This window comes from Lissotriton vulgaris, chromosome 8 (genome assembly GCF_964263255.1).
Source record: "Lissotriton vulgaris chromosome 8, aLisVul1.2, whole genome shotgun sequence".
Taxonomy (NCBI): domain Eukaryota; kingdom Metazoa; phylum Chordata; class Amphibia; order Caudata; family Salamandridae; genus Lissotriton; species Lissotriton vulgaris.
The window spans coordinates 282,339,075-282,358,132 of NC_141696.1; positions in this window are offsets into that span (position 1 = coordinate 282,339,075).

Sequence of the window (19,058 nt, forward strand, 5' to 3'; positions counted from 1 at the left end):
CTGATCTTAAAATTCTCTCCGCCTCATAATAGCGCCTGAACCCTAAGAGCCAGCAGATTGGTTTTATCCACCTTTTCCTCTGGTCAATATATGCAGGACAGAAGAATATTAAGTGTGCTTCGTCCTCTCTGGCATTACTATTGAATAGTTCACATATTGCCAGGTCATCCTTCTCTGCATTGCCCTCATGGTGTACCCACCTCACAGTGTTAGCTTTAATTTTCAGTATACCATATCGAAACTTTAAGTACAATGATTTAGCTAGGCCCGGTAGAATCTCATCCATAAAGGGTTCGAACCTGCTCTGTCTTCATACCCAAGTATTTGCGGGTTAGAGCCCCCAAGTCAGGGTTATGCAATTTTAAGTTTGAGACAAACGTTCAGTAACGTTCCTTCAGAAATTTTTTGCAACTCAAAGTAAGACCCACAGGATCCACCCAATAATGGTTCAGCCCAAGCTTAAACAACCACTCCTCAATATGTTTCAACCATGCCAATTTCATAGTGTTTTTTTTATTTCCATAATCTCTTTCAGACCTTTCCTGTAGTCTACTAGTTCCTCTGTTGACCACAAACGGACTCAGTACAGCAGGGGTCGTAATACAGCATGGTCATCGGCACGACGTATGTCCAGATCCTTTGTGAGTGGGAGAAGTGGTGTACGCTACGGGATCGCTAAGATGTTCCTTAAAAAATTATTTTCTTGTACCATGAAGGCATGCTTGGCGACATGGCCCCATAGCTCGGCCCCATAAAGTGAGGCCGATTGAACTTTGTACTTATACAACTGCAATACCGGAGTGACAGATTTTGAGTAGTCAGTCTTGTGGCGCTTTATTATTGGTGCTACATTTTGCGAAAAGATCGTTTTACTTCTGTCTATCTGGGTTTCCCAGCTTAATTGGGCGCCTATTGTAATATCTAAATATTTAAAATTTGAAACATATTCAATCGATTCCATGTTTACCGTTAGTGTCTTTTTAAAACTTCTATGGGGGTTAACTGCCATGTACATGTTTTTTGACGAGTTGATCTCCAGTCCTTTGTCTTTACAGTAAGAATAAAAGATATCGAGTAAATTTTGAAGTCCCTTGGGTGTCTGTGAAAGTAGAATGGTGTCATCTGCGAATAACAGTGCGGGCACGTGGAGACCACCCAGCTTGGGAGAGTTATGCTCACAGCCCAAGAGGGTGTCTGGTACATCATTAACGTACAAGGAGAACAATGTTGGCGCCAGCACACAACCTTGTCTGACACCTCTGTTTATGTTAATTCGATCTGAAAGTTCTCCATTTGGGCCCCATCTCACCCTAGCATAATTAGCCTCATGCAGTCTGACAATCGGTTCTAAGATTTCCCCAGGAACACCCATGTCCCTCAATCTTAACCAAAGCAAGTTTCTGGGTATCAAATCAAAAGCTGCCTTTAGGTCGACGAAGGCCACATACAAGTGAGCCCCCTTAATTTTAATGTATTTCCAAATGATACATAAAAATCTAAACACCTGGTCGACTGTACTAATTTGTTCTCTAAAACCCGCTTGGTATTTGGTTAAGGTGTTAGTCTCCTCAATCCAAGAACCAAGTATATTTAAAACCTGCCTCGCAAATACTTTCTGCAGAACGTCGATTAGACTGATTGGTCTATTGTTGGCCGGATTCATATGGTCCCCCTTTTTGAAAATTGTTACAATCTCAGCTCCCACCACGTTTCTGGAATAGGGGCGCCCTTGGCAATATCATTACAAAGGCAATTTACATATGGGGCCCACAGCATATTTCCATGTTTCTATAGATCCCCCGGGATCCTATCAGGTCCGGGTGCCCTTCCCAGTTTGATAGCTTTGATAGCTTCAATAGTTTCAGCCAGACTAAAAGACAAGGGGGTAGCATCAAGATATGGTCCTGAATCATTAATGGTAGGTGTAGATTCTGCATCGGTAACAGAATATAATTTGGAAAAATAGGAAGCCCAAACATTTGCTTCGAGGAACCTATCCCTGCTCAGGATTACACCTCCGGAACTTTTGGCAATCAAGCCCCAGAATAAAGTCTGGTCATTTGCCTTACATGCTTCCAATAACTTGCACCAGTTATTTGCCTCCCAGCATTTATTTGCCCTCTCTAATAAGGTCTTATAGCACCTCCTTTTCTCCCTCAGTACTTGAACATTGCTGTTCTTTGCAGCCGTTATAAGCTCCTTTTTGGCATTTCGACAGCTTTTATTATACCATAGATCTCCTTTCGCTGAGTTTAGCTGCCCCCTTTTCATTGCTTGTTGTTTTTGGTCAGCAATACACCCAGTCCTAAGGAGATATTACCATGAATTTGCATAATAGGTATTTCATGCGCTGGGTAATGAGTGTACGGGGAGAGCTGGTCAACATAAAGTTCATAGATTTTTCTGACTATATTGTCATTTTCCATTACTATTGGCCACTTCAATGCTCTACGGTTGTTAGAGGTCAGGGGTTCGATCTCCATATTTTTTAAACAACTTCTCCCCGTAACTGGCAGATTAAGTAATGATTTGTTGAACTTTAAAGTAAGCAGGTAGTGATAGCTTTCAACACGATTCTCTACTAAGAGATCGTTTACTTCTGACCAAAGGGAAATTGACACCATAATATAATCAATATGACTATTACAGCTACCCCTCTTGAACGTTGGTTGACTTGGACTGTCTGATGGGAGGCGCCCATTGCAAGCTCGTTGACCATGCGTAGTGGTCAGACGCAGTAGCTGTGTTGCCGCCACTGAGCATGGTACCGCCCTGCAGGTCTCAATTCCTGGGATTTTATTGGCGCTGTCCTTTTGTTCAAGGGTACTTTCTAAGCCTATTATTGGCTCAAATTTCCGATTAAAGTCACCTCCAACAATTACCAATGTTCCATGTTCGAGCGTAGAGATAATATTATCTAATTGCTCGATAACTTTAGCTTCCTTATTGCCCAGCGAGGGCCTGCTATAAACATTCAGGATACAAACTTCTCTTTTGTTTGTAGCATTAAACTTAATTCCCAGGATATCCGAGCTGTTACAGTCAATTTGCTTAAAATCAATTCCTAGTGCAATTTTTGCCCATATCACCAAACCTCCCGAGGGTCTTCCTTTTGGGCCGGTGATGGCAGGTACACAGAATGATCTATAGCCAACTCCAAATTGGCTTTCAACAGCCCAGGTTTCCGGGAATAGCATAATTTCACAATCATCCACAAAATTTAGCCATGCAGGATCACTTAAATTCTTTTTAATTCCTGCAATGTTCCACGACCTTAATTTAAAGCTTAGTTCTACCCCATTAGTACTTTATTATTTATCAGATTATTTTTTATTGCTTGTACCACCTCAGTGCTATTGTGTCGAACACTTTCATCTACATTATTGCCTTTTATTGTTGTACTGGTATTAACAAGCGGGGGTCCTGGGCAGGTACAATTACATCATGTGTCATATCCTCTGTCAAGGTAGGTTCAACTACTTGCCCCTCCTCAATGCTAGTGTTTTGGACACTATTTTCTAAAAAATTACCTTTTGATGTTATACTCACATTATCTGATGAGGGGTATGGAGCAGGTAGAGTTACATGTGATATTCTATCCACATGGTTACTCTCCCATCCTTTCCCAGCAAAAGATTTATTGTTCACTACCTCCTTGTTTTTGGAAACGCCCCGGTGTAAGGCCTCCCCCATCCCATATGGGGACAGGCAGTCTACGCCTTCGAGGCCAGATAGCAACTCGAATCGATTCAAAGTGGGGATAGTGTAATAGTTCTTGTGCTCACCCCTGATCCCCATTTGATGCCTCCCAAGGGGGTTGTAATTAGACGATGTCCTCGATGGTGGGAGATAAAAATAGGTCAAGTTATAAGGCTGTATGCCACTCCAATTGCTAGCATAAAAACGATCACAAATGTACTCCACTGCCCTTCGGTCCCTAAAATTGATAATGACAGAGTCCCTGGGTATATCTTTAGTTCTATGCCCGACCCAATTTACTCTCCGAGCAAACAGAATCTCCCCATCAATATTACTCGGGAGTGGTCTGTTTCTATCTAGCTAGAATATTAATTTGTTTTTGAGTTCTGGGTAGGTTTCTGTTTTATCGCTTTTTATTTCTGGAACCCCAGTGAGAACAACTACATAAGGAAAAGAATCAGGTGGAAGATCAATACAATTTAAACCTGTTTTACTCTTTCCAGTGTTGCTATGTTCCCTTGCGCCCAATATCATACCCTCACTCTGTCCCCTGGATCTATCTTCAATCACCCGAATCTCCTCCCTCACTCCTTGGGAACTTCTTGACAGCTCCCTTGTCCCATTTTCTGATATTGAAAGGGTGGAGTGTGGTCTAGGAGTTTGTTTTTCTTTACCAGACTCCATCCCTCTCGCATTTTCCAATGGTGTGAGGGTTTGGTTTCCTCCAGCAGATTCCACCAGCACTGTCTTAGCCACCATTGGGTTTAGTACTGGAGTTGGTCCCGCTCCCAATGCAGAAGATATATTTACCTCCCCCTTATTAACTCTTGCTGGACACTCAATCAGCTTTTTTAGCATGCATGATTACTCAACAGTATTCTGTTTGAGTCGCTCCAATCTTTCACCAATCATTTTTATCCTTTGCAACAGTGGTAAACCTAAGGACTTTATCAATTGTTCCATTTGGGGCATGAGATTCTCCAATGGTTGGGCCAAGGGGAGTGTTAAATCCACCAATCTTAATGGTGAGGGTAATGGTGCAGTAGTCAACAATTGTTCCTGATGTGGTACTGCAATATCTTTGGGAATCCCAACCTCCTCAGCACTGCTATCAACATTATCGACCTCTTCCACAGTTTTTGGCAGCTTTGGGCATCTCCCCCTCGGGGTTTCCCTCCCCGCTTCCTCTTATCAGTGACAGTTTGTCATGTGAATTGTTCAGTCGCGTGTATCTCTGCAATATTATTCACACAAGAACTTGATGGGGAATACATTAAGACATCAGCGGGTGTTTCCTTAATCACTATTGTATTTACCATGTCAGCCTCATTTGGTGCTAAGTTAGTTCGTACATCCCCCGCATCATGTTCACTACTACCTCTCTCATTACTATGTTGTATGGAAGCATTTTGCCTTTCTAAGCGGTTAGGGGAGATTGCTGACCCTATGGGTCCTAGGGACGATCTTCTTACATATATTGGGTCCAATGTCAGACGACGTTCTATCAAAACTATTTCATGTTCCAGGACCGATCAAGCCCTGGTGATAAACTGATCAAGCGTTCCGCTTATAGATCCTCCCGCCAAAGCCCTCCTCCCCCTTCCCGTCCAATCCACCATCTATACAAAATACAGGCAATAGTTCCCAAATCGCTTCCTAATAGGTAAGTGCACAATCGACAACGTCCAAAACAAGGAAAGCGCTTTACAATGTCAAATCTCCTTACAGTTTTTTTTAGATGTAAGGGGGGTTGCCCAGCCCAGCCTCCTCCAGGCGATGACGGGCGCAGGACAGGCCCGCCCTTGGCCCGGGCTGAGCCCGCGCGCGTCCCGCGCCGCAGGAGCTCACCAGGTCTTTTATCGTGGCACTCAACTCTCGCCGGTGTTCCCGCGCGGCTGCACTGCCTTCTGGGGATTGTAGTACCCCGGCAGTCTGCGGTCCGCGCAAAAGGCAATGGCAGGGTGTTCTGGCACAAAAGTAGCTTCTCCCCAAGGACCCACGGAGTCACAACGTTAAGGCAGCAAAGTCACAGGAAACCAGTGGTCACTTAGCGCGTCTCCCAAGTATTTAAATATGAATATTCTTTCAGTCATAGTACCTAAAAATTCTAAAGTGGTAGGTGCTCTAATTGAAAATTGATTTTCTCACATGTGTTATATCTCTCTATTCCACTGCCCCAACCAGAGGTGGAATATATTTTTTCACCTCAAACATGACTAAACTGTAAATCAATCAAAAACTTAAAAATAGGGGGGAGGAGCTACGCCGTGAACCAAGATGGCCGCATAAGCTCCCGGCTCCGTCGACCTCCGCCGGCGGCTCGTCTATCCTGTTGTTTATCCTCTACCCACGCCCTGTGCCTGGATGTATGAAGCTTACCTGATGCCAACGGTGCAGTCCCGGACTTCCTACCTTATTCAGCGACGGAGTTATGTCATGTCCCATTTTCGGCCTACTCCTGGGCTGCCGCCGGGACCTCGATTACTGAACTGTCCGAGCGGGAACTGATCAACATCGGCTGTGGGACCGAGATTGTGGCCGGTCTTCCGGATTTGAAAAATTCTTTCCACTTTCGACTTGTGACCTTGTTGATGGATGGTGCCGGAGAAGAGACATTGTGACGTGCTGCGATACTCCTGCACCGTGGCTGGGGGCGGTGTGCCTGGCCCTCGTTTCCCGGTCCGGGGGCTGGCGGGCTGCACCCACGGCCGGTGACTGTGTTGAGCGTGCCAGTTCGGAGCGCCCCTGTGGTTGAGATCGCTAAATGAGTGCCCAGAGCCCGGCGCTGTGGGCTGGAGATTGTGATCCCCTCCGTCCTTTGGGCCCCGGGATGGAGGGGATGGATAGCGCACACTCACTGAGTTCTGTAATGGCAGCGCTTGGGGCGCTCCGCTCACAATTCACCGTCACAGATGTCTCCCTGGCGGCAAAGCTGGATGATGTCTGCTCGAGACCGGCCACTGGCGCTGCAGCACATGAACAGCAGTTCGTGGTCCAGTCGATCGTTTTGACCCGCCATCTTAAGGTTCCCGAACGGCAGCCCGACTTCGCTCATTTGGGAGTCGGACTCACTTCTCCTTTACCCGCTGCAGTGCCTGGTCTTCCCTTCCCGTCTCCTATCCGATGGGGTATCGTCGCTGGAGGTTCGGATCGTCAATGCCGAGTCTCAGGGTCCCTTTGGAGGGGACTGCCATTTTTCTTTGTCCCGGCCCATCTATATAGCGGAGGCCGCCATTTTGTGTCCGGACTTTGTTCCATCTTCAGTGCCTCGGACTGCCATGGTCGCTTTATCTGCTACTGGTCGGCTGTGGCTTGGTTGACGCGTGCTCCGGAACGGATTCGCACTGGTCAGGGCTGATTCCGACCTTGAGTTGTTCTTGCTCCTTGCCACTGCTTTGGACCACCTGAGACGCTCCCTCTGATCGCATTTGTTGTGACTTTGGCGATAGATCTCCCCGTGATACTTGCAGGGTTGACTTCTACTTTCCTGGGATTGCTCAGTTCACTTTTGCCGGGATTGCACCAAGTATCTCACCGGGCCTGGGGTGGGGTGGGGGGGTTTCTTATTGGTGACTGTCCTCCCCGTGACAATGCTGAATGTTTGCTTTGATTGACGATGGTTGTGCTTTGAGGAGGTCACTGCCGGCGGGGGGTACCGGGTGTCCGGGAGTGTGTCTGTTTCTCTCCTCCTCCACTTCTTGTACTTTTTCCCTTCTGTGGGGCAGTTCCGGGGCGGCAGGCTCGCTGTTAGTGGGTTAGGCCATAGCCATTACAGGGGTGCAGGGTGGCGGGTGAGGGGGGGGGTTTGTTATTTTAGTTTGTTTCGTTCTATGGTCCCTATCGCTCTTTTCCGGCTTTGGGAGGGTTCTTTCCTCTTTGGTAGGGTTGGCTGTCTCTTGGTCTTACACCTTTTTTCTTTTTCTGGTATCTCAACAAGCCTCTGTCTCTTTGTTCTTGGGGGGTGGGCGCTTTGGGGTGGTATTTAGAAATGTTGCTTTCTGTAATATTGTTTATTGTCCGGTCTTACCGCCGCGGCTGCCTAGATTGCTTAGTTGCTATAGTCATAGCCTATCTCCGACTGAAAAGGGGATACGTCCCCCTTGTCTCTTCTGCGTAGTTTTCATGTAAGGTGTGATGTCCTTGTTGTTGCAGCCCCTACTCTTCTTCAAAAATTTTAAATGAAAACCTCATATCCTGTGTTGCGAGCCTCACAGTCATGTTTGGTGTACCTTGAAATATCCTTATTGCTGATTAGCCTAAGTTTCTCCTGCTCCTATTGATTGTCTTTGCGGACGGCCATGGTGGTTGTGGGCCTGCGCATGTATCTCCTTCTTTTTTGAATAAAGGTTTTCAAAAAAAAAAACTTCAGTATACTATATTCAAGGGAATACAGTATATGTTATCATCATCCTATTTTTCATTTCCCTTAAAATCATCTTTTGTCAGATCTTAGCTCTTTCATTGTTAAAAGTTAGAATTCATAGAGTTTTAACGGAAATATCTTATAGATAAACATATAGCTCCTCACCAGTACTGTGGCCCCATGGCATCTCTGTGGCCAATGTTAAAATTAGTTTGTATTCTAGCCGGTCTTCTCAATTCCAACTTGCTATCTCCGCCTGACGGTTTTGCAAAATAAGTTTTATACCATAGTAGTTTAATCCTTTGAGACAATCCCCATGAAACGCCATAAAGTGATAGACCAAAAGTCTTACTTTACTACTACTAAAAGTCTAACTTTACTGCAAGTAGAGTTAGACTTTGGTCTAAGTTAGACATTTGGTCTAAACTTAAGCTTTTGGTGTAAGTTTACCTTCATTAATATGGCCCATATGTAATATATACCACGTCCTGCGTCCAACTCCACACAGTGCATGGTGATGGACATCTTACTTTCTGTTAAAAATCATAGAACTTCACTGCAAAATTTAAGTTAAAGTTTTAAAGTGATGCTATAGTTAGGAAATGGAATGATATCTTACTTTACAGTGAAAAAATATTAGAACTTCACTGAGCAAAGCAAAGGTTAAGGGGACATTAGGTAAAAATGTGAGATAAAACATCATGTTTTTCTAATTCAACAGTTATAGTTATCTCAAGTACCTGTAACTTGTGCTCTAAAGTAACATTAACTTGCACCCTTGCCATGCACTGAGTTTACCCTCACCTATTATATCACTCATGACATGTTCAATGACTGCATTGATAACATCTTCAATGGCATTGTTGAGAGCAACACTGTACATGGTGAGGGCATGAGTTATAGTTACATGAGAGCATGGGTTTAAATTACTTGAAATAACTGTAACAAGTCAATTAAAATAGTTTTCTAGTAAATTTGATGCTGTTTAATGAATCTTCTCGAAGCCTGGGGGCCAGGAAAAAGGGAGGTCCCAAAAGCAAATTTCCCCATGCATTTTCCATATACTTATCAGTACCTTTGGCATCTCGGTATTTAATTATGCCGACGATACCCAACTGATCTTTTCGTTGGAAGATGGAGAGGCTGTTTCCCTAGAGACCTTCCATTGCTGTATGTCAGCTACAGCAGACTGGTTGTGCTCCAAATCGCTCCAGTTTAATAGGTCCAAAACAGAGGTATTGTATTGCTCCACTGATCGTGTTCCACGTTCTTTACCTGAGGAATTCTAGCCTTCTTCCTTTTCAGGATCAGTGACAGCCGCAGATTCCGTGCGCAACTTGGGAGTTATGTTTGGTCCCAACCTTCAACTGGATGGTTTTGCCAACAAGACCATTGCTACTTGCATGGTATTGCTTTGCATGCTACGCAAAGTCCTTCCTATGCTCCCAGCCCCGGCTAGATCTGAAGCTGTGCGGGGGATTATACTGAGCAGGTTGGACTATTGCAACGCATTGCTTTTGGGTGCACCTAAGAACTTGGTTGGAAAACTCCAACGGATACAAAACATGGCAGCCAAGTTGGCCTTGTCTCGTCCACGCATCGCATCGTCCACCGCAGCGTTGCGTGATCTCCACTGGTTACCCGTCCAGCAGCGGATTCTCTTTAAGGCTTCGTGTTTGCTCTTTAAGGCGCTGCACGGACAGGGTCCTGTTTTGTTGCAGAATCTTTTTTCCTGGTACACTGCTTCACGAACTTTGCGCTCTTCCTCTGCCTGCCTGGTTACGGTTCCCAGGTTTCAGAGGTCTAGAATGGGCGGCCAATCTTTCAGCTTTGCTGCCGCCAGCCTTTGGAATTCTCTTCCGCTCCAATTGAGGAGCCAAAGTGAATTCCTTCTTTTCAAGAGAAATTTAAAAACTTATCTCTTTCCTAAAGTAGCGTGATCCCTGTGACCGTGTGCTAGTTTGTCTTTCAAAGCGCCAGTATACCCTTTGGGTGGCAGTGTTTTGCGCGTTATAAGACTGGAATACAATACAATACAACACAATACTTGTTTAAGAAGCACTACCACAAAAACTGATGAATGGAATTACACCAAATTTGGCGGGAAACTGGATCTTTGTCCATAGATTGTGCTATTTGTGATTTGATGTAAATCTGTTCAGCAGTTTCTGAGATATTAAGGTTCAGAAATATTTGTATATCTTGAAGGTTGAGTCTGTGAAAGCTTAGTAAGAGTCTTGAGGGTACGCCCATTTAAAAATAGAATGTTATGATTGGCCCAGAGAGTTTTTCTCCACTTTGGACATCTTTTTCTCCCACAGAAGTCTGGCTGCCAGCAATATGAGAGACATGTTACTGGCAGTCATTACAGGACTCAGGCACTCAGTTCTCTGCCCTGACTTTTTAAAACAAAAAATATATAAGGGGCAGGGTATGGATAACCAACTCCCAGGCCCCATGGGGGGGGGGGGGCACCCAAAGGGACTCCCAGGTCAAAAGCTTAAAAAAATCTGCTAAATTTGTTACAATCCAGCTGGTGTCCCACGAGATCAGGGAAAAATAAAAAAACAACTACAATCTATAATTTATATGAGGAGAGGGAGTGCTAGTATTTCAAGCCCATTTAGGGCCCGAGGGATCCTATCCCCTTAGGCCATGTATATTTAAGGGGAGGGGCACACGGTCCCCCTACCCAAGCTGTTCTCGGCCATAGGGACTTCATCCCCAAGGGCCCAATCTAGCTATAAAGGGAAGAGGGCTTGTTGCCCCACTCTCTAAACTGTTGGTGGCTCCGGGGACCCCATAGTCCCCCGGCTCAATTTTGTTTCGTTTTTAAGGAGAGGGGTGTGTGCCCCCCAAGCTGTATTCGGCCCCAGGGACCCCCTTCCCCAGACTGTCATTTTAAGAAAAGGGAAGGGGCTGCTCAGTGCCATTCTCTGAGCCTTCAATGGCCACAGGACCCTATTCTCTGGGGCCAGCACACTTGCTTTGATCCGAGGAACCACCCCCCCGGGACACACTGATTCCCCTGTCTGCACTCAATCAAGCAATCAATTATAACATTTGTAAAGTGCACTACCCCCCCGTGAGGGTCTCAAGGTGCTGAAGGGAGGGGTTCTGCTACTGCATCTAAGAGCCAGGTCTTGAGTAGCCTCCTGAAGGTGAGTAGGTCCTGGGTCTGCACTTGGAGAATGGGGAGGGTGTTCTAGGATTTGGCGGCGAGGTGGGAGAACTCTCTTCCGCCAGTGTTCGCGGTGGCGAGGGTGAGGTCGGCGGAGCGGAGCTGGCGGTTCGGAGAGTAGAAGGTGAGTCGGCTGTTGAGGTATGTCGGTCCGGTGTTGTGGAGTGCTTTGTGTGCGTGGGTGAGGAGCTTGAAGGTGATCCTCTTGTTGACGGGAAGCCAGTGCAGGTATTTTAGGTGGGGTGTAATCTGGCTTCAGCGAGGGATGTCAAGGATCAAGCGTGCAGGTGAGTTCTGTATGCGTTGTAGTCATTTTAGGAATTTTGCCGAGGCTCCTGCATAGAGGGCGTTGCCGTAGTCTTTCCTGCTGCTGACAAGTGCCTGGGTGACCGTTCTTCTTGTTCCACCTGTAGATCTTGCGGAGCATGCGGAGGGTGTTGAAGCAGGAAGACGAGACGGCATTGACCTGCTTGGTCATCGAGAGTGTTGAGTCGAGGATGAAACCTAGGTTGTGTGCGTGGTCGTTGGGTGTTGCTGCTGCTCCCAGTGTGGTTGGCCACCAGGAGTCGTCCCACGCCGAGGGAGTGGAGCTGAGGATGAGGACTTCTGTCTTGTCTGAGTTCAGCTTCAGGCGGCTGATCTTCATCCATTCTGCGACAGTTCTCATTCCTTCCTGAAGGTTGGTTTTGGCAGTGAGGGGGTCCTTGGTGAGGAACAGGAAGCTGGGCAGCTTTGACGTAGGAGATGATGTTGCGGTTGTGTAGTCGGGCAGTGGGAGAGTGGTGCCATGTAGATGCTGAAAATCTCGGGCTGAGGGAAGATCCTTGGGGCACGCCGCAGATGATCTCGGTGGCTTCGGAACGGAAAGGGAGGAGGCGGACGCTCTGGGTTCTGTCGGAGAGGAAGGAGGTGGTCCAGTCCAGTGCTTTGTCTTGGATTCCAGCGTTGTGGAGGCGTGTGCGTACGGTGCGGTGGTAGACAGTGTCGAAGGTGGCTGACTGGTCCAGGAGGATGAGGGCCGCGGTTTCGCCGTTGTCCAGTAGGATTCTGATGTCATCAGTGGCAGCGTTGAGGACAGTTTCAGTGCTGTGGTTGCTGCAAAACCCGGACTGGGATGGATACACCATGCTGTTCTCCTCGAAGTAGTGGGTCAGTTGTCTGTTGACAGTATTCTTGATGACCTTTGCTGGGAACGGGAGCAGGGAGATGTGTTAGAAGTTCTTGAGGTCCTTCGGGTCCGCCTTGGGTTTTTTGAGTAAGATGTTGATTTCGGCGTGCTTCCAGCTTTCCGGGAATGTCGCAGTCTTGAAGGAGATGTTGATGGCCTTGCGGAGATGGGGTGCGATGGTGGAGCTGGTTTTGTTGAAGATGTTGTGTGGGCATGGGTCTGACGGAGAGCCGGAGTGGATGGTGTTCATGATTCTGATGGTTTTGGCATTGTTTATGTTGGTCCAGGCAAGCAGGTGGTCAGTGAGGGTAGTGGTCATGGGGTTGGAGGTCTCGGCAATTGTCGGGTCGGTCAGGGTGTTGAAGCTGTTGTGGATGTCTGCGATCTTGCGATGGAAGACGGTGGAGAGGGTGTCGCACAGGTCTTGCGAAGGTGGGATGTTGTTGGTGTTGGAGCTAGGGTTGGAGAGCGCCTTCACGATATTAAAGAGTTCTTTGCTGTTGTGTGTATTATTGTCTAGGCGGTCTTTGAAGGAGGCCCTTTTGGTGGATCTGATGAGGTGATGGTGTCTGCGGATGGCGTTCTTGTGGGCTGCGTAGCTGTCCGGTGTCTTCGCGGTGCCATTTCTTCTCTAGTTGTCGGCAGGTTTGCTTGGATGCCTTGAGGTCCGTGGTGAACCAACTTGCTTTCTTGTTGGTGTGTCTGTTGGCCGGTTTCTTGAGCGGGGCGAGGGTGTTGGCGCAGTCGTCGATCCACTGTCTAAGGTTGCGGACGGCGGTGTCAGTTTTGGTTGGGGTTGACGGGTGGGCTTTGGGCAAGGGCGGTGTTTAGCTGGTCTTCTGAGACTTTGCTCCAGCATCGGCGAGGGAACTGTTGGGTGCGGTGGTGCTGTTGTATGGCGTTTTAGGATCCAAGTGCATTTTCCAGATTCATGCCCTAGTATAGGTACAATTCACATTGCCCTAATATAGGCATATAAATCATTCCCTAATTTAGACATAGCCCATGCAGTCCAAATACAGGCATGGCTACTTCCACCTGTACCAAAACGTCCCAACGATTTCTTGGAAAATCGGCTTAAGCAGTCAGGGACCTCCCCTTGCTTGAATATTGATTTGTCCAAGAACTCATGTACTTTACAAAGAACTACTATTCCCTAGGGGTTCTTTACTGACGTTATTATGCCCGACTTTACGTCAAACTAGGCACCTTCAAGATATAAATATGCCTTCACTTGCTCTAGCAAGACACAGTGGTTCAGAGCAGTTCGACTATCTACTTGCCCGATGCAGCTTGCTACAGCATGTGCCGAAGGAAGCCGACCCTCCAGCTGACGCACTGATCAAGAGGCTGCCTTTCTCTCCCTGAGAATCCAGCTCCAGTGTTTCCAAGCTCCCCTTGCGGGGGGTTGGGAAATCGAGTCCCGAGACAGAGATACCAGACCTCCTTCATTCTAAAACCAAGGTATGGAGCTGATTAGAACCTAGGAGAAATCTTGGATAGATTCTTGTCAAAGAAAACTAAACCTATGCTACACCACACTTACTTCTTCCCTCATACTAGACTTAGGTTAGGTACATTGGGGTAGGCGTATTTTAGAAGCACCAGTTGAGTACTTTTAGTCATTTTTATTTATATATGTATTTATATATGGTTTAGAAACCATACAATGCTCTTACGGTATTATTTTATTATTTTGTTCTCGCTGTACGCATTATACTTTGCAACCTGCATTACAATTGTAGCAGTTCATTTCTTTTGCATGAGAAAGAAGACTGTTCAATAAATCGTTTTATTGAAAATGCCCGTCTCTCTATTTCTCTGCACCTCAGTTGGAACGAAGCATGCACAATTGACTGACTGAAATACTTATCTATTGTTTCCGTGACTCTAAAGATATATTTCTTATTCTTGGGAAACATAGTTGTCATGTTTATGCGGTTGTCAGAAACTAATCCCTTCTTGTGAATTCGAGAAAGTTTCTAGTGACTTCTGAGCTAGCTGGCACTCACTATTAAGTTTAATATATTCGATAGAGACCTAGTCGAACTAAGTCCTACGTCTAATCTATCGGATATATTATTCCAATGTGCAGAGCCTATTGGGAATATAGGAACTACACTACATGGCACCCAACATTTGGTAAGGCACAAATTTATTGCTAGATACTAAAGTAACTCAGTTGCGCTTTTCTCAGAGACCCCTTTTTCCCGTAAATACTCCAATAGACGTCTGGAGTGGGTAAAAGGATAATATATCTGCCATAACTGAGTAGGACGAAAATCCTATGTATTTGTTTTTAGTTTGTTCAACGTTGAAGGATACAGTGTTCCAAAATATTGTGCACCTTATCTTTGTTTCCTTGAAACTTGCTCTGCAAACATTAATTAAACAATGTCGCTTAACGGCGACAATAAGCGACCGGTGGAGCCGCAGCAGCTGCATCCCAACCAGGCTTAGACGTTACAGGCTTTAATGAAGATGACCCGGTTGCTATAATCATCCAGGAAAATTTAGGAAAAACAATCACTATAAAACTTATAAAAAATGGCCTATCATCAAGAGGTGGTAGGGTAATTTTTGTGATTGAAGCACATGAATATCAGCAGACAGAGGTATTCTATTCATGGATTATCTTCCCTGAAGCAAATTCAGTAACACGTGTGTTTCACTTCTACAAAGAAGAGGAACATTCAATGGAATACACTCCTTTCGAGGATGTTGAAATTCCACTAACACACCAAGAGCATGCGCTCTGGTTTAAAGGCACCCTACAACATCAAAATCACATTACCAGGCCCGGTCCACTAGGTAGACCAGGAGTAACATGGCTGTTTTTTTGCCATCTATGCACCACACCCTGCCATTGAAGAAATGTCAGGTGCGGAACTATTAGTTCAACTGAAACAACTAATCAAAATCCATAGACAATTGGTTCAATATGTCATGCGGACTCTAACAGTCCAAACTCCTATAAGGATTCCACAGCAAACCCCTTACCAGGGGAACACAAATAAAATCACACCACCGACTATACAATCAGTCATTGGTAAATTGCCCGCAAAACAGGACCAAAGTCCATTCTGGATAGCTCAGAAAATAACTCAAATAGAGGCAGTATTTCCTGATACTACCCCTCGTGAAAAACACAGGATTTTAACAATCTGTTTACCAATGGGGATCGCACCACGCCTAGAGGACTGCGACACTTGGGGTACACTCTTTGTTGCAATCTACTCCAAAACACATGGCGTTCCGTCTATGGTGGTATTACCAGATGTCATGAAACAGATTCATAAAGAATACGGGGCAGAGCCTGCTTTAAATCCAGGTATGAAACTACTGAAAGATTTTAAACAGGTCTCAACAATAATATTAGCTAATATTAAAGGTGAGGCAGCATCCGTGGCGATCCGCCAAAAATTAGGAGAATTTGATGTAACTGAGCGACCATATGAACTGGCCAGAATAATTTAAAAATCCTATAAAGAACTAGGTAGAGATAGTTTGGGTGGGAAACTAGTTAAACCCCAACTAACAGAAAGTCCTGAAAAGGTCTTTATTAAAAACACTCTCACTGTTCCTAAAAGGAAGTGGGAGAACACCAAACAAACTTCTAAAGAGAAGCGTTCTCAATCCCGAGGTAGGTCTCCTCAAAAAGAGCCCTCTGAAAAGAGGTATAACCTTGGGAATAGGGATAATTTGAGAAAACCTGATAGATATCAAGATACTGATATAAGTTCCTCTTGTACCTTTCAGACTTCATCACAGAAATCCAAAAGAAGAGGATGGTCAGAACAGAAAGAAGAATGTGTGAAGTCCAAAGACGATCAACACGTTCCAAAAAATAAGAAAACCCAATTCACCAATAAGAAGGTAGCAGGTCTAAAGTTCAGAAATGCAGAGGATCTTGAGGACACCTCTCAAGAACGGAGAATGGGCTCGGACAATGTTGGACAGCACAGCAGAAGTAACGGTAGCTCGCAAGATCTTGAAGGATCATCTGGAGACAGTGGACTTGAATGAGTACATCCAAGTTGAAACTGCTGATACCAGGGTTAGTGTCCCGCACAAGTTATATGAAGTAACTCTCTGGATGGAGGGGGATATAACTAGGAAAATAAGAGCACTCTTTTGGGAGAAACTCTCTGAGGGTTATGACATTCTTCTAGCTGAAAAAGACTGGCCACCTGAATTTGTCAGGGAGTACCCACATGGCGAAGACATCATTATGCCAGCCTTCTCCTATCATATTCCAATTCATTTAAATTATACCTGTGCCAGAAAATAGGCTGTAGCCCAGGCTCCTGCATTATACAAAAATCGTGTAGGATGGGATGAGGATTCCCCTCACCATAAAATACAATTAAAAACTCAACCAACTGCACAAAGGCCGTACCCAGTTAAGCAAGAAGCTAAACAACAGGTCAGGGAGATCTTAGATCAACTTGAATACCAAGGGGTGATTAAAACATGCACTTCGTCAATGAACAATCCTTTGTTTCCTGTATCCAAACCAGACAATACATATTGTCTAGTTTTGGATTACAGACATTTAAACTCCTGTTGCAAAACGTTTGCAGTACAAAATGCACACAGTGCAGCACTAATGAATAACATTGTGCGTAAGAAATATAAAACAACATTAGATATTTATAACGGTTTCTTCTGTCAAAACATTGCACCAGAAAGTAGATATTTAACTGCTTTCTCAATAATGGGGACACAGAGTCAATTCTGTCGTCTCCCCCAGGGATTCATGAATAGTCCAGGATTATTTTCAGCAAGAGTAACAGAGTTACTACAAACGTATGATGATGAAGCTTTATCATATGTCGATGAAATCTACTTAACAGATGATGACTTGGATAGGCACTTGAACAGGGTGAACACCATAATACATGGCTTCGCATCTTAAGGGTACAAATTCAATTTTAAGAAATCACGAATAGCCCGCTTAAACGTCCTTTTTCTAGGATACGAATTATCAAGTGAAGGCAAAAGTCTGGCAGCCAACTTTTTAGAAAAGTGTGCGCTGCTCCAACCTCCAAAAACGCTGAAAAACTTACAGTCAATTCTAGGTTTCCTAAATTTCGGAAGAACTTACATTCTAAACTACGCAGAAAGGGTTAAACCTCTCTACAAATTAATCAAACCTGATTTCAAAACAACTAACTAGACTCAAAAACACACAGAAATTTTTCGTTCAGTGCAAATAGACATGTTAGCAACAACACATTTACAGAATCGCGTAAACGTACGCAACCTTGCAATCCGAATCATTCCAGGAAGATGCCGATTTACGTACTTAACTTTTAATGAAGGAGAAAAAGTACTAATAGTTTATAAATCACACTTGTACACACAAGCTGAAATGAAATTCACTTCTACAGAAAAAGTTCTGACAGCGGTTCAAACTGCAGTAGCAAAAGAGAGAGCCCTCGCACAGGGTAAATGCATTATGGTCGTTACTCCTGTACCTGCCTTGGAGGCAATGACAAAAGCGGGCATTCCAAATGCAAAGGCTTTACATCCAAGATGGATACAATGTGTTAATTATCTTGCTGCAACAGACGTTGAATACGTTTTTGACCCCTATTTGAAAACACAAGAATTTCTACAATACGAATAAGAATGTCCTCTGCCCGCTGAGATTCTGCTTCTAGAACAGTACGAGTGTATAATTTATACAGACGGATCTGCACAGCCCGCAATTGGGGGTAAACAAGCTTATAGTACTGCATGCGCGATCGTTAAAGGTTACTGGAGTGATGGTAAATTCCGACCAATAGTCACTAAAACGCAATCTCATGGAGATTGTACAGCTCAGCGAGCTGAACTACAAGCATTCAAGATGGCGCTTTAAAATACTGATCGCGAATTCCCCACACTCATAATGTGCGATTCCTATTACTGCGTCCAATCTTACAATGAATACTTGCAGAACTGGGTTCAAAACGGTTTCAAAGATGCAAAAGGTGGCACAATCAAGCATAAGTTGCTTTGGGAACAAGTAGTTCTGTTACGAAAAGAACTACAAAAAACTCACATGATCCATACACTGAGTCATCAACGTGATGGCGTTCACGTTGCAGGGAATTTATTGGCTGATAAAGCCGCAAAGGCAGGTGTGCAAACGGCTTCTGTAGCTGCAATAACTCGTTCAAAAACGAAAATAGACAGCGAAATACTGCAAGCTGTCAATGCTTCAAGCAAAGACAGAGGTAAAACATTACCAAAAGGCTTTCCACTCAAATACTCATGTATAACTGATGCAAATAGGTTTGCTTGAATCCCTGGAGTGGGGGATAGAGTAATTCCAAACATAGATTAGGAATAATTTTAGCAGCACATGAAGGGCTCGCCTCTGCACACGCAGGTGTTTCTGCTACAGTATCATTATTAAAACAGCGATACTGGCGGCCGTGCATGAGGAAACAAACCAGAAACTGTGTTTTGGAATGTGAAATCTGCCAAAAGATGAAAGTCTCTACAGTGAAACGTCCTGCGCAGACGCCCCTGTTAATTTCAGATAAACCATTAGCTTGCGTTTACCTGGACCACTGCGGTCACTTACAGAGGGATGGTAACTATAAATACATCATGGACCCAGTGTATTCGTGCTCAAGATTGATTTGGATGTGGTA